The sequence below is a fragment of the Paramormyrops kingsleyae genome, chromosome 25, assembly GCF_048594095.1.
Source record: "Paramormyrops kingsleyae isolate MSU_618 chromosome 25, PKINGS_0.4, whole genome shotgun sequence".
Taxonomy (NCBI): domain Eukaryota; kingdom Metazoa; phylum Chordata; class Actinopteri; order Osteoglossiformes; family Mormyridae; genus Paramormyrops; species Paramormyrops kingsleyae.
Genome location: NC_132821.1, coordinates 5,425,421 through 5,452,081, shown reverse-complemented (window position 1 = coordinate 5,452,081; position 26,661 = coordinate 5,425,421). Strand labels below are relative to the sequence as shown.

The following is a 26,661-nucleotide window of genomic DNA, read 5'->3' as shown; positions in this document are numbered from 1 at the left end:
CAATGTGTCTCACTTTTCCTTCCTGAATGACAATGTGGCCATGGTCCAATGGCGTCACATAAAGATGGCCACTAGCATGCCGCGGCATGTCAATGTTTTTATTGCCGCTTTCACTACAGCTTATGCCAGGCTTGAGCTGTACAATCTCATGGACCGCTTGGGACGGCGCACGCTGTATCATGATACAGACTCTATCATTTTTGTCAGCAAACCGGGTGACTGGGCGCCCCCTCTGGGCGATTTTCTCGGTGAACTAACAAGCGAGCTGGACCCAGATGATCACATTGTGGAATTTGTCTCAGGGGGACCCAAAACTTATGGGTACAGAACGGCAAAGGGCAAAACGAGCATGAAAGTGAAGGGGATCACGTTGCATAACACCAATTCAAAAGTTGTCAATATTGCATCTCTGACAGGATTGGTTCAGGACTATGTGAGTAACCCACGTGACACCCCTAGAGAGATCAGGACATCCACGCAGCAGATTGTGCGGGATAAAAGGGGTTTCCATTTAAAAAATAAGACAGTCAGCAAGTGTTTCAAGGTCGTGTACACTAAGCGGCAGCTTCAGTCTGACTACACGACCTTACCTTATGGCTACTAGTGAAGGGTTCGACAATAGACTTCAGCATCCGTTCTCTTGTATTATATCGGGACCTAGTAACTCTGGCAAGTCATATTTCATTAAAAGACTGTTGGACAATGTGGATTGTACATTATCCAGAGTTCCTGAAAATGTTGTATGGTGCTATTCTTGCTGGCAACCGCTGTATGATGAATTGCTGTGCAAAATAAAGAACATTAAATTTGTGGAAGGAATTCCGGAGTCTCTGTGTGACGATGAACTTTTGCCTCCAAATAAAATCAACCTAATCATCATTGACGATCTAATGGAAAAAGCCTGCGACAATAACGAAGTCGAAAAAGCTTTCACCAAGTATACGCATCACAGAAATCTGAGTGTTATTTATCTGGTGCAGAATCTCTTCTTCCAAGGTAAGAAAAGTCGGACAATCAATCTGAACGCCAATTACATCGTATTATTTAAAAACCCCAGAGATAAATTACAGACGAGCGTACTTGCACGTCAGATGTACCCGCGGCATTCAAAGTTTTTTCTAGAAGCTTTCGAAGACGCCACAAAAGCCCCTTACGGGCACCTGCTCGTGGATTTAAAAGCCGTGACACCCGAGGACTACAGACTCAGATCTGGTTTACTTCGACCGGAGACGCCTGTTGCTTACGTTCTCAAGAAAAAATATTAACGATGTCGGCTCGTATAAAAAGAAACTGGAGTGCCCTGAAAGCTTTATTTGACAGTAACGCCAGACAGAGAAAGAAAATTTTAAATACGGCCTCGCCGGGTTTGCTGAACACTCTTTGTGAAATAGCTTTGAACGTACTGTGCGGTAACATCCCGCTAACCAAATCACAGACTGCAAGACTTAAAAAGCAAAAAAGCGGTATTAAACTACTTGCGAGCAAACGGGCATCGTTAAAAAGAAAGAAGAAGGCTATTAACCAGACCGGTGGGGGGTTCATTCTCCCACTTTTAAGCATCGCCATACCGTTTCTCACCAGTCTTTTTCATCGGGGTTAAGAAAATGGATTACGCTAGGAAAATGTATCTGGTCCCGAAGTCACAACTTGAAAAACTGCATGATGCCACAGCTCCTAAAGATACAATAAGGCAGACTGCCGAAAGCGAGCTGGACATTGCAATACGCAACATTTTATCAAGAACTGATGTTGCTGATCACGAAAAGGTCCGCTTGTATACAGAGGTGTTACAGAGATATTTGAATCTGGCCAGGCAAGGTGATAATGAGCCGTTATCTTTGACACTTCCCACTGAAGCGACGGCACGCGACACTGAAGAAACAGCACGCGCCACTGTTGATGCTGGGGACACAGTCATAGATGATGTTATTAAAAATGCAGCACCGCGTAACAAGAAAAAGGTTGAATATATGATGGGTAAAATGCCTGAAAACTCTGCCGTCACCGCGTGGAACCCGCGCGGGGAGTTTGTTTTTAATGGAAAGACTATCGCGGGGTCGCACATGCTCGATTTGCTTAAAAACATTACCAACCCTCGTAATGTGGGCGATGAGAGAAGACCTGTGGGATGGGGCGAGTTTCTACAAGGACTGGCAAGGCTCAACATGCCTTGCTCCCTCATACCTAACCAAGATGTCTGCCGTCTCATAGAAGCGATCAAGAATCCCACCGATGTGTCGCGTGACAGTACCCCCAAACGTTTTTGTCATTCTCCACGGACCCGTAGCACCCCACGGAAATTCTTAAAACCAGACTGGCTTATGTTTTAAAAATGTTTTTGTGCTTACTTAATAAAAACACTGAAACGTGATATTTTGTCTTTGTGGTTTTTATTTAACATGCCGTCTTTTCAAAGCCTTACAACAACATCTCACCGTTTGCATTCTGGTAAACACATTTTTCACACGATTGGTGTATTTAAATTTAGAAACAAAATGAGAAACCATGGCATCGTTCTTTTTAAAATCATTGCTATAAAACGATAGAATTTTAGAAAAAGAATAGCCTCTACAGCGGTTAATTAAATAAAAAAGGCAATGTTGGCCGCACGTCACGCTGAGATCGTCTTGAAGCTGCTTTGCGTTGTAAACAAGCCGGTCACAGTTCCTCGTCATGAATGTCTTTATGATTCTCGGAAAGTTGGAGTGATCAGGTGGATTCCCGTACGAGTCGAAAAACTCTGCGGAGCTGTCATTGTTAATAAAGAGCGCCAGCCAGTGTTCTCCGGGGGCAGAACTAGGATGTGTATTGACGATGAAGATTGCGGGTAATTTATCAAGCTTTACTTTTTCCAGCTCATCACAAGCTAAAACACCATAAAAATGTCTCGCGGTCCATCGGTTTCTACTAAGGATATTAGATAGCTCCAGGGTATTCATGACTAGTAGTAATCGTACAGCACGTTTCTCCTTTGGTTAATCTCGATTATATTGTCGAAGGTCGCATAAACTATCAGTGTGACAGTCCTGGCCAGAGGTTGACGGAATCTCATCTCTAGGCGCATGTTTCCGCTTTTAACCATAGAGAGGTGTTGATTGCATCCTTCGTCCGGTGACAAGTTAAAGGCGTACAAAGTGTAGCCGCTTATGTATTCGTTTCTGTCAACAGCTACAGGATCGTTTTTCAAATGCCTCCCCGTGGCCAGAACCAAGCTGTAATACTCACGGGCAATATTACCCCTGTTAAAATCAGGCTGAAACGGTTTTGCAGGGAATTGCTGACCGTCGACATAAAGCGCTACAAATTCAGCATCGTAATGTTGAAAATTGAAAGGGTTTCGATCGTACGCCCCCATAAAGCCCATGTTGTCCACTAGCCCGATGACAACGGTTTTAGGCAACTGGCCTAGAAACAGATTTTCTTGCGCGCAGACCCGGCTGCCTGCAGCAACGCTGAATGTTTTCATGCAGACTCTCTCGATCGGGTATTTCGCATTGGCTGACAGCAAGGCGCTGGCGTGCCCCAGTTTGACAGCCGTCGAAACAGAAACTTTCTTAACAAACAGGGAAGCCGATACGATTTTGAGCGAGTACTGTTCAGCATCTCCGCTCATGAGGCAAAACTCATCTTTGTTTCGAACCATTTTAATTTTGACATCGACCCCATTTAGCATTAACCTCTCTTGAAAAAATATGTCAGAGTGTAGGGGGCCAATCAAATCGAAAACGCCGCTTCTTGCTGAAAATGCTGCTCTTTTCTCTAAGCCCTTGTTATCGCCATCAGGGTCTGTATCTTCCATTGCACCAGAACTGTCTTTATAAAACAGCCCGCAGGTAAACTGCCTGGATAGCGTTCCGGCGCTGTAATTAAGCAGGCACTCTATCATGGCTCTGTAAGGGTACGTATTGCTAGACTGGCTTACTAGCCTGTCACCCAAGGATACGTCCACCTGTGAGAAAATTGAGGCGATAGGGTAATTTATGACCCCCACCTTCGCGGCTGGGTCAATGTTTGTCCCATTAGCTTTTGTGATTCGGCACCGCAGGTGCAGTGTATGTTGTGTGTATGGCACTGCAAAAATATCCAATTCTGATTTCATGCACTCCTCTGACAGGCTGTGTATGAGGGCCATAGTTTTAGAAAATGTATCTTCTTCTCTGTACTTTTGTAGACACCTTCTTCTTCTCTCGCTTCTTTTTGCCTACTGAGCTTCTCTTGGTCGGCACCTTGCGTTTTTTAGACGCTGTAATTCGAGCCCCGGGGGGTCTTTGACGCTTACCACGTGCCAACACCACGAGCCCAGAGCCCTCTTGCTGTCGTGTTGTTAATTGCCCCGTAATCGCACCGGAAATTACATCCTTTGCAATATTTTGCGCCGCCGATTTTAAATGCGGCTTCGCCATATTGAAAGTCCTTTTCAGAAATGGTACGGCCATTCTCAGGAGCCCTCGAAAAAGGCCCCCCCGACCCCCTCCGTACATGACGGGTGCTCCGTTGTATCCGGGGAGTCCGTTACCAGCTTGGTTTCTGTAGTATTCCACATATCTATGTGGATCTGAAAAACCGTCAGCGCTGTACATTATTGGGGGTAGTGCTTAACCGGCCTGAAATGCAGCTTCACGATCGTTTTTCCGTACCGGAAGGGTATCGCCTTGTTCTGGTCAGACTTTAACTCGATGACTATATTATCAATGTGATTCTTGCAGAGCGACACGTAATGGATCCTGTCGTACGATATTGTGACCATCGAGTTGTGAGTCCCCGTAATATGTACCCCCCGTAATAGAGGCACGAAACTGTCACCCACTCTTTGGTGCTCGACAATGTCTGAATATACGTAAATTGTGTAAAATCCGGCGCATATGTCTGCTGGATTCGGAGCCGCTGATCTATCACCGATCTTTTGAAATACATCAGGAACAAAACCCAGCATCCTTGCAAGGTTACCTTTCGTTTTTAAAGCCATGTGTGGTGGTCCAACCATATACACTTTGTTTTTTATCGCTCCATAGTCAAGTTTTAGTTTTGACATTCCTAGAGCATCGTTAACTTCACCGATTAGGTTTTTAGTATCTCTGTAATGCCCCGCTTTTAGCTTGTATTACAGGATTGGTGGTATTGACGCCCCTCCGGCCACGTAAAATAATGTGTCTTCTTCCACCAACGTATCCCACGTTCGCGGGTAGTGGATTTCCGCTAATCATACTTCCCATTTACCGTTCAGATCGATCGGCTTGGCTAGTTTTGTCGTGTAGCTTGATATGGCATTGTGTGGGAAAACATCCATAGATGCGTTGCTTGGGAGCGTAACATAAAAACCGCTTTCCTCCTCCATGACTGCTTTTGATGTTAATGCACGCCACAGGCACGTGCCACCCCAGTTATATGTCGACTACTTGGCTAGCGGGGACCCAGCTGTTAAATTTGTCGGGCCACCCCAGCCATTTCACTAAAAACATTTTTTTGCCCCTCTGCGTTTTTTCCGCGACGATTTTCTCAACTTTGAAGTTTTTGTCTTTGTCTATTCTGATCTTTTGTAGCTCTTCTGCATAAAATGTGCCGTCTATAATCTCCTCATCATAATCTTTTATCCTGTACACCGGTGGTGATGTAGGCAGACGTTCGGTGACTGTGAAATACTCGTCCGTAAAAGTTTGCTCATATCCTTTGGTAAATTTCCCCCGTGCTTTCGACACCCTGACCAAACTTATAACGACGCTTTTCAGCTGCACCAGGCGTCACGCCATATATGTTGTTGAAAACCTGTCCAGCATTCTCCGCATTCACCTCAACCGGCTTCATTTTAATGGTGCTATGGCAGGTGTTATTGTAAGCACTCGCCAGATCTTGTACAATGTCCACATACCTTCTTGTATTATAAGCCTGTCATGGATCCGGACGGCACGGGAACGGGAACGAGGCATGGTACACAAAGAAGGGGCGGACGACCCACTTGCGGCTCCAGCAAACAAAAAGGGGTTTATTAAACAAAACTGAAAACACTATAAACACAACTAAACCAAAAAGACCACAAGGGGTCAAAAACAGAAAGGGGATTAATCAAGACTAAATAACAAAAACTGAATGCACGCAGAACACTGACCATATCAAAAACCATCAACCTACAACAACCATAGACATAGCCATCAGAGACAAGACGCGACGCAATGAACCAGCGGGGAACAGAACACAGGCAGGAACTAATATACTATGGGGTAATGACTAACACAGGGCAGGTGAGGCTGATTAACAAAGACTAGGGAAACAGGACACAGGTGAAACCAATTAACTCAGACACTAACCATCAGGGAAACTAAACACTAACCAAGGAAGCATATAACAACACACGGAAGGTACATAGGTAATAACATAAGGCAGGGGAACAAGAAACAAAACCAAAACCAATTACTAAATCAGACACCAGGGTTTAACAAGCACAAAGGAAAAAACCAGGGAGCAAAATACAAAAACAGAGGAGGCGGGATTCGAACTCACAACAAGAGGGAACTTAGGACCGAGGGGCAAACAGACAGCACATGCTTAATACATTGAGCCACGAGACCAGACGAGTGACAGGGGAGAAACAAGGACTGACGTATGAACGGGATGACCAACACCACCTGCTGGTCAAACGGGGAAGGGGAACGGAAGGACCACAGCGGGGGGCTGACCCTGACAAAGCCGTAAAATAACGCCACATTCGTGTCTTTAAAGTGCGGTTAAATCTTTCTACTATGGATGCCTTAACATCATTACCGGTTGCAAAATGTATTATCCCGTGTTTCTCCGTAAGCTTATGAAACGATGTGTTAAAAAACTCTGTCCCTCGATCGGTTTGTAGCTTTTTGGGTATCCGGCCTTCAGAGAGAATGTTTTCAAACACTTTCTTTACCTCTGCACCTGTCTTGCTTTTAAGGCAGCGCACCCATGCGTATTTTGATAGAATATCTATACACGTCAACAGGTATTTAAAATCATCATTCTGGTCCGCGTAAGCCGACATATCCACCAAGTCAGCTTGCCATTGCGAATCGATATTAGTCACAAAGACTTTATCCCTTTTAAAGTTAAATCTGATCGGTTTATGTAATGTGTACGCATCTTCACCAGACAGCCATGTCGCAACTTGCTTCTTATCCACAGTATGTCCACTTTGGTCATTTATCTGTGACCTGTATAATCTATCGACACCACCAAATGAACCAGGGTTTGATGGCGTATAATAGACACGTTTCAAGTGCTTGTTATCCATCTTGAACCTCTATCAATAATGACACAATGTTTTCATGACTCAACTCATTTTATTTAGAAAAGCATGTAAAAATTGCCATCCAATCACATTTTGACAGACGTTTACACACCGGCCAGAGTCTGCTCGAACTTGTGCATATCACAGAAATCGCTAATTGCCCCATCTACAGCACACTCATAATCTTTCCCTTCAACATCGCGTTTCAGCTTGCGTAATTTTTCCCGTACATTAATTTCGGTTTTAAGTTCAGAAATTACTGCCTCGACTGCACCTTGGACTTTGACAGGTGGGGGGTGAGGGTGAAACATGGCCACCGCTTTTGTTATAATATGTTTAAACCATGGTCTATACAGTTTTTTCATCAGCTTTTCAAAATTGTTACAGAAATAAAACGCTTCAGGTTCATAGAGGCACGTGTGCCTCCGCTGGCTCGGGTGATTCACAGAACAGCCGATACAGTTCGCCTTCAAGTCATCTTCGATGATCAGATCCAGAATACAGGCCAGTGACCCTTTGATTATCTTCATAGCAGCATCGGTGATGCTCCCATCCACAGCATCCTCAGATAATGACAGTCCCGCAAAACGAGCGCTGAGCTCATCCATCGTCGGCAAAGGGGGCCTCGATGTGTCCTTTAGGTTGGAGGTCTCCTGCGGAGGGTGCTGTTGTGCTCCCGGCCACACAGCCCAGGTCGGGCTAGAAGGCGGTGGTGGCGGCAGGGGCCACTGCTGCAAGATCTGAGGAAGCGGTGGCGGGGCCTCCAGTCGCAGCCCAAAACCTGATGCCATCGCCGGTAGTGTGGCATCAGAAGAAAGCTGAGCGCGGACTTGTTGAGAAAACTCTGGCGGGGTGTCCAGTCGTAGCCCAAAAGTTATCGGGCGTAAAAATGATGGGCTACGCTGAAGGTTCGTGGCGGTGCCACCCTGGCGCAGGCCAGAAGGCGGTGCAGGCTCCAGTAGGGCGGCTTCAGGAGATGTCAGTTCGCTCACCATTGCTAGCTGGGAGATGTGTCTCGTCGTGAGTGCTTGCTCACAGGATGGCGGGGTTTTAATACGTTTTCAACATAGTCTTCTCTCATCTCATTGGTCGTCATCACCAGAAGTGGGCCGCCCACACTTTGTTCAAAATTTTTTCTCTAGTTTTATACAGATACATTCTTTATGCGAGAATATGCTGCTCAGTGCTCCGTGCTTGCGCTGTCTCGACGGCTTGCGTGGAGCCCAAGTCGGGTTTAGCAGTACCAAGTTACGGGTAGGTGTCGTCGTCAAAGTCATTGCAAGCTCTGTCTGTATGATATCGGAAACAATTTGTCCTTCGGTCGCCATTTTTGCCACCGATTTGACAGCGATGCTGCTATTTAAGTGTCTCTACGTGAAGAGCGAGAGAGAGAGAGCCCAGAAAAGGGTTTACCTCGGTGGGGTTCGAACCCACGTGGACGTACGTCCATTGGTTCAACCGCCGCCATTTTGAACGTGTGTTTATGCCCCTCCCCTTCCCCCCAGCGATCGGCCATTTGACGCAGAAGTTTGAACTGGCCGGCCGCACACGGGGCAAGATGTTTGCTGGTTAAATGTTTTATTCAACCTAACAATGGTAAACATCGCTAAAAGGTTTTCTTGTTCTTCTTTAAATACGTTGGTTAAATGTAATGGGTTTTAAAATGCTTGTGCTTGTTTCGCATTTGCTCTTTTGGGCTTGTTTAAAAGTTAAAAGTTTGGGACGTGTCGTTTGTTTAAAAATACGGTGTTTCGCTTGGGGCATGTCTCTACTTGTTTAAAATATGCCTACTTTTCTTTCTTTTAAATGTATCACTAAAGTTTTGCCCTAGCTTACGTTCATCCTGCTATATGTTTTATTATTCCTTAAAAACGTTGTTAAAAATAACACATTAATAAAATACATGTAATGTATTTTATTGTATTAAAGTTTAACAACCCCCCAAACCATACGACCCCCTATCGGCAACACGTGGCATAAGCATGTATACCATTTGGCCAAAACCCCCTCCCCCCGACCAATCAGAACAGAGGATACGCCCACCTCCCGCTTATGACGTCACAGATGGGACAGAGCTTTAAGCTCCTCCCACAAAATAGGCCCCGCCCAAGGTACCACCTAACCTCTCTAGGGATTGTCCAAGTACTACAACTAGTAGCCTGACAGCAAAAAATTTTTAGATTCAAGCCGATTGTACACTCTTCATTATGTCAGTCAGTCAAGACTCCCCTGCTTCTTCACTCAGTGGATCGTGATGGTGGCAATTGAGATAATGAGAATCTACTGAAACTTCAGCCAGATTTCAGTGATCTACTACTTAAGGAAAGTAAGGTATGGGCCCAAGACTATTGTGTGGACAACATTTTTCGAGAAAACACTGACATAGTGTACTCACACGCCTTGAGTCATAGACTCCTGTACTGTAATCAGTCAGCGTCTGCTATGCACATGGCAGCGTCTGGTTGGGCCATGCTGAGATTCTGAACTAAAGCCTCACCTGGAGCAAATGATTTGCTTCTGACAGCTTCTTCCCACAATGACTGCCTTCAGTGGAAAAAGTGCAGAAACCTCACAGCATCTCATTCCCTACAGTGAAACTCAAGGCACTGCTGGGATTTAAACCCTGGATCTCCTGTTTACTAGACAGGCACTTTAACCAACTAAGCCACAGCGCCAAGAGACAGGAAAAAGTGGGACCACCAATACCCTTGTCTGTCAGTTACGTATTTTACAACTCCAAGACCGTGGCTATGATCCTTGCCAGCCGTTGAAATTGGTCAACACGTCCTCTACACAACCGCTTCAAATTCATTTTTCTCCATAACTTTCTTTCTCCTGGCCACTGCTGTTCACCTCTGTCATGTTCACTGCCCAATGAAGAAGGTAGCTGTGTGGCTTCTAGCAAACACTTCAGTATTGAACTATTTTCTCGAGCAGCACTATTGTAATGCCTCCATGGCGTGAGCAAATACATGTTGTGCGAGTGCCTAGCTGACACTTTTGCTCTTAACATACAAGGTCTACACTTACCATGCCTCCAGCAGACATGACGGTTGTTCTTGGCAAAAGATTCATCAACATTAACAAGGTGCTGTTGGGATTTGGACCCAGGATCTCCTGTTTACGAGACAGGCGCTTTAAACCACTAAGCCACAGCACCCACTATTAAAAGTTGCAACTCACATTTCAGGGATTATCAAACTACTAAAGTTAGTAGCCTGACAGCAGAAAATGTTTAGAACCAAGCCAATTGTACACTCTTCATTATTTGAGTCAGTCAAGACTCCCCTGCCTCTTCAATTAGTAGATCGTAATGGTGGCAATTGAGATAATGAGAATCTGCTGAAACTTCAACCAGATCTCAGTAGTCTACTACTTAAGGAAAGTAAGGTATGGGCCCAAGATTTTTGTGTGGACAACATTTTTCGAGAAAACACTGACATAGTGTTCTAACACACCTTGAGTCAGAGGCTCCTGTACTGTAATCAGTCAGCGTCTGCTATGCACATGGCAGCGTCTGGTTGGGCCATGCTGAGATTCTGAACTCAAGCCTCACCTGGAGCAAATGATTTGCTTCTGACAGTTTCTTCCCACAATGACGGCCTTCAGTGGAAAAAAGGCAAGAAGCTCGCAGCATTTCATTTCCTACAGTGAAATTCAAGGCACTGCTGGGATTTGAACCCAGGATCTCCTGTTTACTAGACAGGCACTATAACCAACTAAGCCACAGCACCAAGAGACAGGAAAAAGTGGGACCACCACTACCCTTGTCTGTCAGTTACGTATTTCACAATTACATGATCGTGGCTATGATCCTTGCCAACCGTTGAAATTGGTCAACACTTCCTCTACACAACCGCTTCAAATTCTTTCTTCTCCATAACTATCCTTCTCCAGGCCACTGCTGTTCACCTCTGTCATGTTCACTGCCCAACGAAGAAGGTAGCTGTGTGGCTTCTAGCAAACTCTTCAGTAGTGAACTATTTTCTCGAGCAGAACTATTGTAATGCCTCCATGGCAGGAGCAAAGACACGTTGTGCGAGTGCCTAGCTGACACTTTTGCTCTTAACATACAAGGTCTACACTTACCATGCCTCCAGCAGACATGAAGGTTATTCTTGGCAAAAGATTCATCAGCATTAACAAGGTGTTGCTGGGATTCGGACCCAGGATCTCCTGTTTACAAGACAGGTGCTTTAACCAACTAAGCCACAGCACCCCCTGGTAAGAATTGCACCTCTTACTTCAGGGATTGTCCAAGTACTACAACTAGTAGCCTGACAGCATAAAATTTTTAGATTCAAGCCGATTGTACACTCTTCATTATGTCAGTCAGTCAAGACTCCCCTGCTTCTTCACTCAGTGGATCATGATGGTGGCAATTGAGATAATGAGAATCTGCTGAAATTTCAGCCAGATTTCAGTGGTCTACTACTTAAGGAAAGTAAGGTATGGGCCCAAGACTATTGTGTGGACAACATTTTTCGAGAAAACACTGACATAGTGTACTCACACGCCTTGAGTCATAGAATCCTGTACTGTAATCAGTCAGCGTCTGCTATGCAAATGGCAGTGACTGGTTCAGCCATGCGGAGATTCTGAACTAAAGCCTCACCTGGAGCAAATGATTTGCTTCTGACAGCTTCTTCCCACAATGACTGCCTTCAGTGGAAAAATTGCAGAAACCACACAGCATCTCATTCCCTACAGTGAAACGCAAGGCACTGCTGGGATTTGAACCCAGGATCTCCTGTTTACTAGACAGGCACTTTAACCAACTAAGCCACAGCGCCAAGAGATAGGAAAAAGTAGGACCACCACTACCCTTGTCTGTCAGTTACGAGAGAGATGAAGAATGCCGCTTATGTCAAAATGACAGGTTGGGTCAAAGGTCACAAAGGTCAAATAAATCAAAAAGTGACAGGTCCGGGCTGCAAGCCAGGTGACGTCATAAGGTGGCAATTTTTTTTGGCTGTGAGCCAGTTGAGGGAGTTGAGCGTTGGGATAGGGGTTTATTTGTATATAGTTTATTTATTTATTATAATTATTATTATTTAATTATTTATTATTATTTAATTATTTATTATTATTTAAGTATTATTATTATTTTATATTGAGTAGAGTGCTTATGAGTGTGGTGTTTTGTCTGCATCCACCGGGTGCCGAGCAGGGGACTGAGCAGGGGGGGGTTGGTGCGTTAAGGTCCCAAACACTGGGTCTGAGTGGGGTGGGTTACCTGATGGAGTGTGAGCGTACGCTGTACCGTGGTAAGGTCCGTGGCTTTGGAGAATCTGTAGAAAAGGGCTCGGAGAGAGCGATGCTGTGTCTGGTGTGGTACCGTGGTAAGGTCCCGTGGCTTTGGATAATCCGCAAAGGACTCGGAGAGAGCGATGCCGGAGAGCTGAGAGTTGTGCTGCGCGAGACTGAAAGAAACCCTGTGAGAATGAACAAGTTGGAGCTAAGAATGAGAGGAGGGTCTGGGTCTGACGCTATCCTCCTCCAATGAACGCTTAGCAGTAGTTTGACCGTCTGTGTGTGTGTGTGTGTGCGTGAAAGCCGACACCCCCCTGCAGCAGTAGCAGTTTGGCCTTGTGTTTTTCCTCATGCAACCTATGTACATCCCGATAGGTCAAATCCCGGTCAAACTGTAATTTGGGCCACACATCAAGTTTGACATTTTGTATTTCAGTAAATTTTGTTTGAAATTTTGTCTTTTCCCCCGTCTCCCCGCCACACATCAAGTTTGACATTTTGTATTTCAGTAAATTTTGTCTTTTCCCCCCGACTCCCCCCATACCGTCTGCGCAGTTAAAACGTACATCGAAATAGACAACAGATAAAACTTGACAGGCCGTATATTTTTCCTTAAATAAATCCTAAAAAGTAAGCAACCGCTGAAATTTTTATTACCTTGAGCAGGGTTTCCCTCCTTTGGTAGACACAAGTACCCCCACCCAGTATCATCAAGGCCTTACCATGCGTGCCACGCCCCCCACCATCAGGCCGTGGAGAATATAGGGAGCTTTGCGCTGTAGGGCCAACACTAATTTTTTTTTTTTTTTTTTTTTTTTTTTTTTCAGCCACAGCCCCCCCAGCTCCAAGAGGCCACCAGTCGCCCATAGCCCGGGGGCCCAACCCCGCCACCCGCCAGAACCCCGAGGGGACGAGACCACAGCCGACCACCCCCCCTACATAATGGAATTGGCCAGAATGGACCAGAGAGGATCCAATCTGCCCAATTGATTTTTTTGGAGGGAATTAGACATTCTCTCTAGACTTATGTGGTCTAGAATTAAATTTCTATACTGAGTAATACATAAATTATTTTTTGATTTCCAGTTCATGAAGATAGTTTTCTTTGCAATGCCTAAGGCAGTAAGGATCATGTGCGCTTTATTTTCTTCCATATCTAATATACTTGCATCACCTAAAATGCACAATGTAGGTGAGGTTGGGATATAGCAATTAAACCAAATTGATAGATCCTCACAAATCCTTTGCCAGAACTTCTGAACTGGGGTGCAGTACCATATGGCATGCATGTAGTTCTCCACAAAGTCACCTGAGCAGTGGGTGCATAGGTTTGAGTGGATAAGGCCCATTTGGAACATCCTTTGTCCTGTATAATGACTTCTATGCAGAGTTTTGTATTGTATAAGCTGTAAGTTCGGGTTTTTAGTCATTTTGAAGGTGTTTAAACATATTTTTTTCCAAAAGTTTTGATCTGAATCGATGGATAGATCTTGCTCCCATTTTGAGATTGGAAGGGAGATTGAGTCATCCATTTTTGACAATAACTTATACATTTTTGACAGTAATTTGGGGCTAGAAAGATTTAAAAATTCTAGCACACATGGAGGTAATTCCCGATTAAACTTTTTAAGACTGAACCTAGCCTGAATAATGGACTTCAGTTGCTGGTACTCAAGAAATTTACTGTTGCTAATTCCGTATTTTGAGACTACTTCGTCAAACGAAATAAATTTCCTGTTTTGAATAACATGTTCAAGATTTCTAATCCCTTTATCATGCCATGAGGGAAAGTTCAATGTTATCTTTTTTCGGCAAATATCTGGATTGTTCCAAATGGGTGTCAATTCACAAGGGATAAGTGGAGACCTTGTAATTTTTAAAAATTCCCACCAGGCTATTAATGAGGTGTTAATACTAAGGCTCTTAAAACATTTACAACGCTTAATGGTAGGACTTATAAAAGGCAAATCAGACAATTTTACTTCGCCACAGATTGCTTGTTCTAAGTCCAGCCATGGACTATCTACCGGGCTTGATTTCATCCAATTTGATATATACTGCAGTCTGTTGGCTAAGAAGTAGTGATAGAAACTTGGTAGTTCTAGACCACCATTACCTTTGGCTTTTTGCAGAGTTTTTAAGCTTATTCGTGACGGTTTGTTCTTCCATAAAAATGACGAGATGCTTGAGTCTAGTGATTTAAACCAAGCCATAGTGGGTTTATTAGGGATCATTGAGAACAAGTAATTGATTTTAGGCAGGACCATCATTTCAATGGTGGCAACTCTTCCAATAAGAGATATAGGTAGAGATTTCCACCGCAGAAGATCCTCTTCCACCTTTTTTAGCAAAGGAATATGATTCATCTGTACTAGATCTGAAAGCCTGGTGGAAAAATTTATGCCTAAGTATCTAAGGTTGCCTGACTGTAAAGGGGTAGTAGTTGTGTTTTGGAAACTGCAATTAAAAGGCAAAACTGTTGATTTGCTCCAGTTGACGGAGTAGTCTGATATAGATGAGAACTGATCTATAAGTGATATTGTCTTCAGAAGAGAGGTTGATGAATTCCTAAGAAAAAGTAAAACGTCATCTGCATAAAGGCTTATCTTATGGTCTGTTTTTTCTGTTTGAATTCCTTTAATATCTACATTTTGTCTAATTGCTGCTGCTAGTGGCTCAATGAAGATAACAAAAAGCGAGGGAGAGAGTGGGCAGCCCTGCCTGGTGCCCCTCTGCAAACGGAAGCTTTGGGAAATGAATTTGTTTGTCCTAACACATGCATTTGGGTAGCAGTATAGTGTTTTAATCCAGTTTATGAAGGATGACCCAAATCCAAATTTGTGTAGAACTGCAAATAGAAATTTCCAGTTGACTCTGTCAAATGCTTTCTCCGCGTCTAGAGAGATAACTGTGGTTTCTAATTTGTTAATGGAGCAGTAGTCTATAACATTTATTAATCTACGTGTATTATTGGCTGAGTGTCTACCCTTGATAAAACCTGTTTGGTCGGGATGTATAAGGAATGGCGTAACTTTTTCTAATCTTTTGGCAAGAGCTTTGCAAATTATTTTAAGATCTACGTTTATCAGTGAGATTGGACGGTAGCTGGATGTTAGTGTTGGGTCTTTACCAGGCTTTAGAAGCAGGCTGATGTTGGCAGAGTTCATGTTTGAAGACAGCGACCGATCGTTCTGAATTTGAGTAACCATTCTGATAAAAACAGGTGCTAGCGCTGGCCAAAATACCTTGTAGAATTCTGCTGGGAAACCATCTGGACCTGGAGCTTTATTATTTGGCAGAAATTGTATGGCTGCATTGAATTCAGATATTGATAGAGTAGAGTCTAGAACCCTAATTTGTTCATCATTTAGTTTTGGCAGATTTATATTGCTAAGAAAATTGTTGATGTCATCATCAGATGGATTATTCTGTGATGAGTATAAAGCTTTATAAAATTCTTTAAATGATTTATTAATTTGTTCGGGATCATGAGTTACATTCCCGGTCGAGTCTTTAATAGAAGAGATTGTTGTTTTTTCTTTATTGAGTTTTAACTGATTAGCAAGGAATTTCCCAGATTTATTGCCTTGTTCAAAGTTTTCCAAACGCAATCTGTTTACCAGAAATTGTGTCTTCTTATCATTTAAATCATTAAATTCTAATTTTAGTTTTCTCAGGTTGGTAAGTATATGCTCTTGCGGCGAGGAAGCATACGCTGTTTCTAGCGATTTAATCTTCTGTTCTAATTCTGCTACATATGTTTTTTCTTTATTTTTTCTATGTGTACAGTAAGATATTATTTTTCCTCTCATTACTGCCTTTCCTGCTTCCCAGAGAATACATGGTGAGACTTCTGGTAGGTCATTGTTATGCAAATATGTTGCCCACTCATTTTTGAAATAATTAATAAACTCTTGTTCTTTAAGTAAGGATGTGTTGAATCTCCAGTTCCTACTTGGTGGTGTGACTCTTTCCTTTGCTAGCAAGAGAGACACCGGTGCGTGATCACTGATAACGATGGGGTGTATCTGGGTTTCTGTGATGTTCCTCATCATTGAGCTGCTAATTAGGAAGTAATCTAAGCGAGAGTGTGAGTGGTGTACTGGTGAGAAGAAGGTGTAATCCCTGGAAGTGGGATGATGTGACCGCCAGGCATCGCAAAGACCAAAATCATTCATGTATTGTCTAAGAGTATCTGCAGACTGCCAGTTCCGTTGGCTCATGGCCGTGCTGAGCTTGTCTATCTCTGGGTTCAATACCAAGTTGAAGTCTCCTCCTATTATAAGTGTGGAGTCCGAATGAACAGAAAGTGAAGTGAAGAAAGTATGAAAAAAGGAGGGGTCATCAACATTTGGTCCATAAACACTAGCAATGCAGAAATCCATATTTTGAATAGTTAAATTAAGTATAATAAATCTACCTTCTGTATCTGTTATAGTATTGTTAACAGTGAAGTTTATACTTTTTTTAATCAATAGGGTTACGCCTCTTTGTTTTGAATTGTAGCAGGCTGAGTACATGTGAGGGTACTGTGGGAAGGTATGTATATGTTCAGATGTTTTGGCCATATGAGTCTCCTGAAGGAGGACAATGTCTGCCTGCAGATCTCTTAACCGATTTGCAATTTTTATCCTCTTTTCCCTGGAACCAATTCCACGTACATTCCATGTGACAAATTTCAGTGTGGTCATGTTTATATTAACTTAAGTTGTTTGATATTCGCTAAAGGTGTGTGCGTGTGTGTATATTGTGCATGACCTGTATGGTTGTATCTGTCCTATGTGTCTGTGATGGACATGTATATATCTGGGTTGTATGTTTGTGTGTGTGTATTGGTACTGAGTAAACATTGTGTCAGTAATAATGCTGTGTATTAAGCAAATGGCAAAATTTGAGATAATAGATAGATAACAGAAAAAGAAGAGAAAAGACATGGGAAGAGATTTACGTGAACTAAAACAGTGCAGGTACCCAAGAAACATTCCAGAATAACAACAATCAACATAGAAAAAAAAGAGAAAAAAAAAACAAAAATAATAAAAAAGCATAGAGATAACGACGATACCTTTCGCTAATTAAACCGGCAAAAATTATCCTATGTAGACATATCTGTAATACCATTGTGCTGATGAGAAAGTGAGTAAAAAGGAAGGAATAAAGAAAAGAGGTTGGTGTGGATACAGATCACCTGTTGCAGATTCAGAACAGCCAGGGAGTGGAATTCTGGTCGCGATAGAGCCGTCCTCCAACGTACAGCTTGTCGACCGCGATGACAGCACGGGAGCCTCCTTCGATGAACTTTTTTCGTATCGGGAACAGGATCTTTCTTCTCTCCAAGATCTCCTTTGGAAACTGATCGTTGATGCTGAAGTCCGTTCCTTTCAATTCCCGACCGCGGCTTTTTACCAGTTCTTTCTGTTTAAAGTGCTCGAATTTGGCCACGATTGGTCTGGGTCTGCGACCGTCGGGTCGCCTCCCACCTAGACGGTGTACGCGATGGAAGTTGATGGTTTTCACTGTGTCCTCCGGAAGTTTTAGGTGAGTTTGAATGAACTCTTTTACCGTTGTTTCTGGGTCTTCGTCTGCTTTCTCCGGGATACCTGAAAATACTAAGTTGTCTCTCATACTGCGGGCCTGGAGGTCAATGACAGTTTCTTTTATTTTTTTATTTTCTTCTGCAAGATGTGTCATTCCATCTGTGAGGGTTTTAACCGATTCCCTGAGAGTCGCATTTTCCGCAGCGAGTGTTTCCACCTGATGCTGGCTGAACTCCACTGACTCGCGCAAAGCCTGAAACTCTTTGTGGAGAATTTCCATTAGCGACAGACGCGCGTCTAAGCTAGATAGTTTTTTATCTATCGACTCCAAAATGTCCGTCATGTCGTTGGTTCTTGGAGAAGCCGCTTCTGGGGAATCTTCGGGGCGACTTCTCTTGACGGACAAGGTGCTTTTACTGCTGGAGGGAGTCGATGTCTTGTCTGTTTTCCCCATTGTAATCCGCTCGAAACACTCGTCAATAAACTTTTCTAAATTGTTCAGGTCTTCACTGTGCTCCAGGGTGCTAAAGTTCTTATCGATACAACCAAACTATGTTTTTATTACCTTTAAAGCTGTCTAGATGAGCTGGCGAAGAAAGAACCGTTGAGTGAAATGTTTGTAATCAGCTTCGCGCCGCCATGTTCAATACTGCCGTGGTTCTCGTCGAAATCTCGCGGTGTTACAGCATGACAAAGGCGCACTAATTTTTTAAGAAACACAGACATGTCTGGCACTATGGAAATGAACGATTCAGCCTCAACACCACCTAAGATTCAGCAGGAGCAGGAGGAGGCTGTTATGCAGCCTCCGGGGACTCCCAAGAAGAAGACTCCTACGAGGCGTAGACGGGTACTTTTGATGCAGCCGTCTGGAGACCTGAGAGTTACCTGGGAGCTGCCCAACGGGGATAAAGTGGTCTGCCTCTTTGACAATGTTGCGGAGGAACTACGCATCTTTCAGGTCACCGGAGATGCCGCAGACCCGGGGAAAGATGACCCGCATCTGGCATGTTTTTCTGAAATGGAATGGGGAAACTTGAAGACTGTCGTTATCCCGTTGATGAAGGAGAGCACCGACCCCGACTTTGAGACAGAGACCGCTAGAATGGAGATGCACTATAGAGATGCTGACACTGGTAAACAACGGAGCACCTTTATGAAGTGGGACGCGACCGGGGAGCTGGACAAGAGAATGCTGAATATATGGTAGCTGCCTAAATGCAACTGTTGTGGAATGAGAATTCCGTTCATGATTTGGATGCGGCTGATTGAAGAAAAGAGCGATTACTTCCAAGCGCTGTTCAAGGAGAGTCGGGTACGTAAGGAGATGCAAAAACCTACGCCCTAAGGATCACCCCCCTCCCCTCACCCTCCGCTTGTATATAACTGGACACCTTTACAACCCCCTTTCACAAACATCATCATCATCATCATGGCAGCAGCAGCAAATTACAGCGACAAAGTGTTCTCCGACGACGACGACGAAAGCGGGGAGAATGAGGCCTTTTCACCCCCTTCACCAGCAGCATCACAGGCCTCTGATGCCGGAGAGCTCCCTCCGACCCCTCCACCGACACCGGCCTCTGTTCCTGGAGAGGTCCCTCCGACCCCTGAGATCTGCACGCTTCTCTCCAGACCGGCTTTGTGCATAGGGATGCTCAGCTGCATAAAAGCCATGATAGTGGGCCTTTTAGCCTCAGTCATCAGGAAGCATCAGCAGAAAAACTGCTACGGCTGCGAGGTGGATCACCCCAGTCAAAGACAGCACCCTTGCCTGTTTCCCGCCGGCAGGAATTACTTTTACATACACTTTGACTCTGTGCTGAGTGACCTGTGGACCGACCGGCTGACACCCGCCTTGATTCACGTTCTGACGACCCTGGGCATCCAAGCTTCCATCGGCAGGTTGGAGGGGACCGTGGAAGCTATCCTGTATGATCTACGCGAGGCCCGTGACGGAATGCTGGAAATCACTCGCCTGGAACAGGATCTGTTTGAACAGAACCCCGCGCTTAAGCAGATCCTGGAAGAAGAGTTTCTGAGTCGTTGGGAGGCCCAAGACTAAAACAAAACGCAATTTGTAATGGGGAACGGTATCGGCAGCGTTTTACGGCGGTTTATGTTAAATGTTTTTTTAGAAAAAGTTAGCCCACTGTTGTTGCATGCTATCGATAAAAAGAAAAGCGATTGTCGGGATGATTATACTTGTTGCTGCTTTCATAGACTGATATTTGAGATTGCTCAAGTCGGAGAACATTATCAGCGGGGAATAGTTTTACTTACTCAGCCGATGGCAGAGAGAGAAGGACAATCGTCAGAAAGTCTCATACACGCGTGTCTATCTTGTATTCCCGACGATGAATTTGACTGTAATCACATTTTTATATTTTATGCTTTAATCGTAGATGTAGTTGCCTTTAAATTTCATAATAAGCAGCCTTTCGATGTTAATCAGATGCTTTCTACTCTGCATACATGCATCGCTGAAAAGGCCTCTATACGGACCTTACTGCATGTGACATCGCTAATCTACCTCAACAACTGTCACGGCTGTAACTACCTGTAATTGTGTGCCCTTGTAATAATGTTTTTAAACTATATCTTTCACAAACTCTACCTCAACAACTGTCACGGCTGTAACTAATTGTATGCCCTTGTAATAACGTTTTTAAAACTATATCTTTCACTAAATGTGTACCCTTGTAATAGCATTTTTAAAACTATATTTTTCACAAAATGTGTACCCTTGTATTAGCGTTTTTAAACTATATCTTTCACAAAGAAAATGTATACCAGCATTTTGAAAATGTATCTTTCACTAAAATGTATGCCCTTGCAATAAAATTGAGTTGAACAACAATGCAATAGTCTTTTTAAATAGACAAAATGTATATTTAGCATGTTCAGCAGGGTGGCCGAGTGGTTAAGGCGTTGGACTTAAGATCCAATGGATCTTAAACATTCACCACAGCTAAAACTCTACACATATGGGGAAAAAACACACAATTTCATTAATGTGTTCACTCACCCCCCTCCCCAGACAGCTATAAAACGCCGCATCCCTGCTCTCACCCCCCACACTCTCGCTGTGTGAAAAGCATGTCTGTTGCCAAGACTACAGCTCGTGTCTTGAGCCGTTCGTACTATGACCCCAGCCAGCCGGGGTCATACGGGGGTGTCTCCAGACTGCAGAGAGCCGTGGAGGATGATACTGGGAAAAAAGTGGCTTCTGATGATATCAGAGAGTGGCTGTCTATGCAAGACAGTTATACTTTACATAAGCCGGCTAAAAAGAATTTCCCCAGGAACAGAGTGTTTGTACCGAGAGCCATGTATCAGTGGCAGGCCGATTTATGCGACATGCAAGGGCTGGCCACGTACAACGACGGGTTAAAATACCTCCTTACGGTGATTGATGTTTTTTCTAAAAAGGCCTACGCGCATGCCATAAGAAACAAGACGGGGGTGGTCGTAACGGAGGCCTTTGATTCTATTTTAACTGAGGGGGGTGTGCCCCTCAAGTTACAGACGGATGCCGGTAAGGAGTTTTTAAATGGGACTTTTCAGAAACTTTTAAAAAGTCATAAAATCACCCATTTCACCACGGGTAGTGAACTTAAAGCTTCAGTCGTAGAGAGATTTAACCGAACGTTAAAAGAGAGGATGTACAGGTACTTTACGGCTAAAAACACTCGACGATACGTGGATGTGTTGGACGATCTAATAAAGGGGTACAACCAGTCATTTCATAGCGCTATTAAAATTAAACCATTCGAGGTCACGAGCGATAATGCTCATCTAGTATTTGATAATCTATACGGTCCTCTGAAGAAGAAGAAGAAGAAGAAAAGCAGACGGCCACGTTTTAAGTTTAACATAGGGGACACTGTGAGAGTCTCCAAGCACAGTCAGATATTTGACAAAAAGTACGAGCAGACATTTACTGACGAGTACTTTGTCATATGCGAACGTGTACCCAGATCCCCGCCGGTGTATAAATTGAGGGACGTGCGCGGTGAAATACTCAAAGGGACATTCTATGAAGCTGAGCTGCAGAAAGTCAAAATATCTCCGAAACGCGCGTTCAAGGTCGAGAAGGTTATAGGCTCAAAGACCGACGAAAAGGGGAAAAAGTGGATTTTAGTACGCTGGCAGGGTTGGCCCTCGAGGTTTGATTCGTGGATACCGCGGTCGGACTTGATACGGATTAAATTTTTTATTTTTTAAAAGAAAAGGGGAAAAAATGGAGGATCGCCCCTCTTTTTACCTCACGCTACCGTCAAACTCTTGTCTCTCCATCTTCCCCGATAACCAGAGTTCGGATTACACCGTGATGCTCTCGCGACCTATAGAGCTACGGGGGCCTTACGAAGTAGGACTGGCTGAAATCATGTATTGTTACACGTGGCGAAATATTACACACCCCGAAAATACTTTTGAATTGCGGGATACGGAGGTGCAGGCAAGAAGAGACGCCGATCCTCTAGTGGATTTGCCTTACCTGTTCCCTCGGAAAATTAAAGTCGGATATTATGAATCCGTTTCACAGATTGTGTCAGAAATCAACGCTTCGTTAAAAAAATTAGGTACGGAAGTTTTCTTCGCATACAACGAGATTACGCGAAGGGTTAATATAACCGGAAATCAGAAATACAAGATCAAATTTAAACCTACTTTGGCCTACATGCTGGGCTTTGAGCCCGGTGGCTGGTATAACGTAGGAGGTACCATGCCAACCTCACCCTACCCGTCCGACATTCACGCGGGATTCTATAATATGTACGTCTACTGTAACATCGTGGATCCACAGCACGTGGGGGAATTTGTAGTACCGCTCCTGAGAACCGTTAAAATAGACGGTGGGTTCGGCGACGTAGTCACTTTGCCGTTCCACAAGCTGCACTACGTACCGGTGAACAAGCAGAGCCTCCAGAATTTGCATATTGAGATAAAGAACGATCAGAATACTCTGATTAATTTCTCCTACGGAAAAACGATCGTCAAGCTGCACTTTCGCCCAGTGCCAAAGATCCCCGTTTAAAAAAAAAAGAGAGAAAGCGGAGGGGGTGGGAGAGCATGGCGTACCACAATTCGCAGAGATTTATTCAGTATTACACCAGTCAGGCGGGACATGGGCTCCCCGGTTTTGCGGGGAGCCCCGTGATGTACGGGCGTGGGTTGGGCTCCATGCTCAGTAGGGCTTTTAGATTCGTTTTACCCTTTCTTAAGCGTGGAGTTGATTTAGCGAAACCTCATTTGAAATCGGCGGCCAAAGGAATAGCTTCGGATCTCGCCAGCTCTGTAATCAGCGGCCGTTTTACAAACACCGGTGACCCCAAGCAGGAAGGCTCTGGTCTGCTGTTGCTATCTCAGAGGGGTAGGAAGAGAGCCCCAGCGCCTTTACCCAGGCAGCACGGTCATAAAAAAAAACCTCGCAGCAGCAGAGCTGTCAGGATTCCCAAGTCTCGACCTTCAAAGAGAAACAGGAAACCCCCCGGGGACATATTTTAAGAAAAGAGCATAAGGAAGAATGGCTCTAGCTCACCGCCTCTCGGCCGAATGCACCAAATCTGAGCTGGACCTGTTTGCGGCCCCTATGACGCAATTATCCATAGATCAGACCAATTATGTAGAAATCAACCCATTAAATTCCATTACCTATCAGGATGTTTTGGATTTCCTAATACCGGGGTCGGGCAATTTCTATCTGGACCTCAACTCTACACTGCTATATCTAAGGCTCAAGATCGTTAGGGCGGACGGCGCGCAGTCTGGCCCCTCGGCGGTCATTGTCTCATTCTGATCGGAGATGGCGCACACGTAAACGGGGATATGGGTACCCGAGCTCTGGGATGTTTCAAAGTCAAAAAACACATATTTTGGGGGCTTTTTACTGCCCTCGCCGCTTTGGGCGACCGATTTCCCTTTGTTAGATTTCTCGATTGGATTTAAATAGCAGAGATGTGGGGTGGATATGTCTGATTCTGCTGACTGCAACTTAGCGTCGCATATATTACATTTTACTGTTTTACACGAGTGCGGTTTTGGGTTCTCGGGACTTTGGTAGTAGTTGAGCCCGCAAGCTTTGCATTTTTTGAACTTGTCACAGGGGCTAGCAATCTCACCCCTAACGGGGCAGACCCTCGGCGTACGGTGACGCTCGAAGCACATGTTATTTAAGCATCTGAGATTACACCGCTCACACACTATCCCCGGTGTGATTTCACCTTCTCTACAATTAGTCTGACAGACGCTGCAAAATTTTTTGCAGCGATGAGAGTGAGGCGAGTCGTACCCTTTGAAACAGCTTGTGCAAACGTAGCTCGCCCCTAAGAAGCCCTTGGCGCTTTTAATGCCGTAAAAATGCTGATTGTGTAAAAAGAAATACACCACCCGTCTACCGTCGGTAGGTGTGGGTGTCTGGTAAATTTGGAGATTGTTTGAATAAGGTTGTTGATAATACACCACTGCTTTGCAATCAATGAATTTCTCAAAATTGATAATGTCATTCAAAGCGACTGCGTAGTCGGGGGTGAATCCCGCTTTCTGCTGCAACTCCAGGCCGAGCTTTTCAGCTCCCCTTTTCAGCTAACATGGTCTGTAGTTTACGTTTGTTTCCACCGCCGCGTGGGATATTTATTACGTCTACTATTACTTCTAGGTTGGAATCGTTTAAAATCTCTTGATTAGACTGAACCAGGCGATCCAGCAGTTGTTGCAAGTCTGTCAGCTCCCCTTCCCCATACCGTACAATTTGCGACAGCTCGTCGTTTAAAAAGTCACCGCGCAGGGTGACCTGTATATAAGCTCCCCATGCGGCGTAAGGTATCGCCTCATTCACAATATTTTGAAACCCCTCGATTACATTTTCATAGTACTCGCGGAAATTGGCTTCGTTTCTAGGTCGCGGAATATTTAGAATCCGCCTAATCTGTACATTATTGAATCTGCGGCGATGCACGACCCCATCAGGCTGGGGATCCAAGTCACCACCGGCACCTTCCTGTTCAACATTTTCAAATTGCCCCAGTCCCAAGTCATTTTCAATCTCCTCGGCATCGAGAAGAAATTCTACGTCTGACAAGGCTTCCCACAATTCAGAATCCGCGGGGGACCACGCGACCTCGTCGTCGGGCAGCACCGCTTCTGCTTCAGAGCCCCTTTCATTTAACATGCTTATTAATGTCTCTAAGGACGGTAGGAAACAGGGCTCTTGGGCCCTGGACTCGCCAGACGCCGTGGGTGGCGAGTCGTGTTGATAAACCGCATCATTTTCATCATTATTAGCGTTGTTGATGATGTCTATTTCATTTAATAACGCTTCGGGTATACAGTAGGCGCTGGTGGTGGTGCTGGCGAGTCGTGTTGATAAACCGCATCATTCTCATTATTAGCGTTGTTGATGTTGTCTATTTCATTTAATAGCGCTTCGGGTATAGGAGGGGGTGTTGCTCCGTCCATACCTGCTGATTCAGGTCTTGCGTAGATTTTCTCTTGACCGGTCCGTGCCGTCTCTCTTGTACATAAAATAATAGAGAATACCTATTATTAGAATAAGTTATTTTTAATGAAATAAGTTATTTTTAATGAATAGCGTTTTTATCACACGTATAAAAGAAATAATATACTCACTATATGGAGTTTTCTAACCGCAGCGTCTCCCGTAGAGAAAAAAACAAACCCAAAATAGCTGAATCTCTAAAAAAAAAATAATTATTTTAAGTTATTTTATTGTATGGTGTTTATCATAAAACACGCATAAAAGAAATAATATACTCACTCTATGCAGGTCCCGTGTAGTTTTCTCTTTCCAGTAGGGCAAGACCTTGATGATACTGGGTGTGGGGTACTTGTGTCTCTTTACCAAAGGAGGGAAACCCTGCTCTGCCTACTAAAAATTTCTGGGGTTGGGTACTTTTTAGGATTCTTTAAGGAGAAATATACGTCCTGTCAAGTTTTATCTGTTGTCTATTTCGATGTACGTTTTAACTGCGAAGACGGTATGGGGGGAGTCGGGGGGAAAAGAAAAATTTACTGAAATACAAAATGTCAAACTTGATGTGTGGCGGGGAGTCGGGGGGAAAAGACAAAATTTCAAACAAAATTTACTGAAATACAAAATGTCAAACTTGATGTGTGGCCCGCCAAATTACAGTTTGACCGGGATTTGACCTATCGGGATGTACATAGGTTGCATGAGGAAAAACACAAGGCCAAACTGCTACTGCTGCAGGGGGGTGTCGGCTTTCACGCACACACACACACAGATGGTCAAACTACTGCTAAGCGTTCATTGGAGGAGGATAGCGTCAGACCCAGACCCTCCTCTCATTCTTAGCTCCAACTTGTTCATTCTCACAGGGTTTCTTTCAGTCTCGCGCAGCACAACTCTCAGCTCTCCGGCATCGCTCTCTCCGAGTCCTTTGCGGATTATCCAAAGCCACGGGACCTTACCACGGTACCGCACCAGACACAGCATCGCTCTCTCCGAGCCCTTTTCTACAGATTCTCCAAAGCCACGGACCTTACCACGGTACAGCGTACGCTCACACTCCATCAGGTAACCCACCCCACTCAGACCCAGTGTTTGGGACCTTAAGAACATAAGAACATAAGAAATTT

At 44.3% G+C, this 26,661-nt stretch overlaps 4 non-coding genes across 4 annotated transcripts; all 4 read right to left on the bottom strand.

The window, feature by feature from the left end:
• Positions 1-10,335: 10,335 nt before the first annotated feature.
• Positions 10,336-10,409, bottom strand: trnat-cgu (transfer RNA threonine (anticodon CGU)). The gene has a single exon. It is a non-coding gene; the product is annotated as a tRNA-Thr (tRNA).
• Positions 10,410-10,909: 500 nt separating this feature from the next.
• Positions 10,910-10,983, bottom strand: trnat-agu (transfer RNA threonine (anticodon AGU)). The gene has a single exon. It is a non-coding gene; the product is annotated as a tRNA-Thr (tRNA).
• Positions 10,984-11,394: 411 nt separating this feature from the next.
• On the bottom strand, positions 11,395-11,468 carry trnat-ugu (transfer RNA threonine (anticodon UGU)). The gene has a single exon. It is a non-coding gene; the product is annotated as a tRNA-Thr (tRNA).
• Positions 11,469-11,968: 500 nt separating this feature from the next.
• On the bottom strand, positions 11,969-12,042 carry trnat-agu (transfer RNA threonine (anticodon AGU)). Its single transcript has one exon. It is a non-coding gene; the product is annotated as a tRNA-Thr (tRNA).
• Between the last annotated feature and the right edge of the window lie 14,619 nt (positions 12,043-26,661).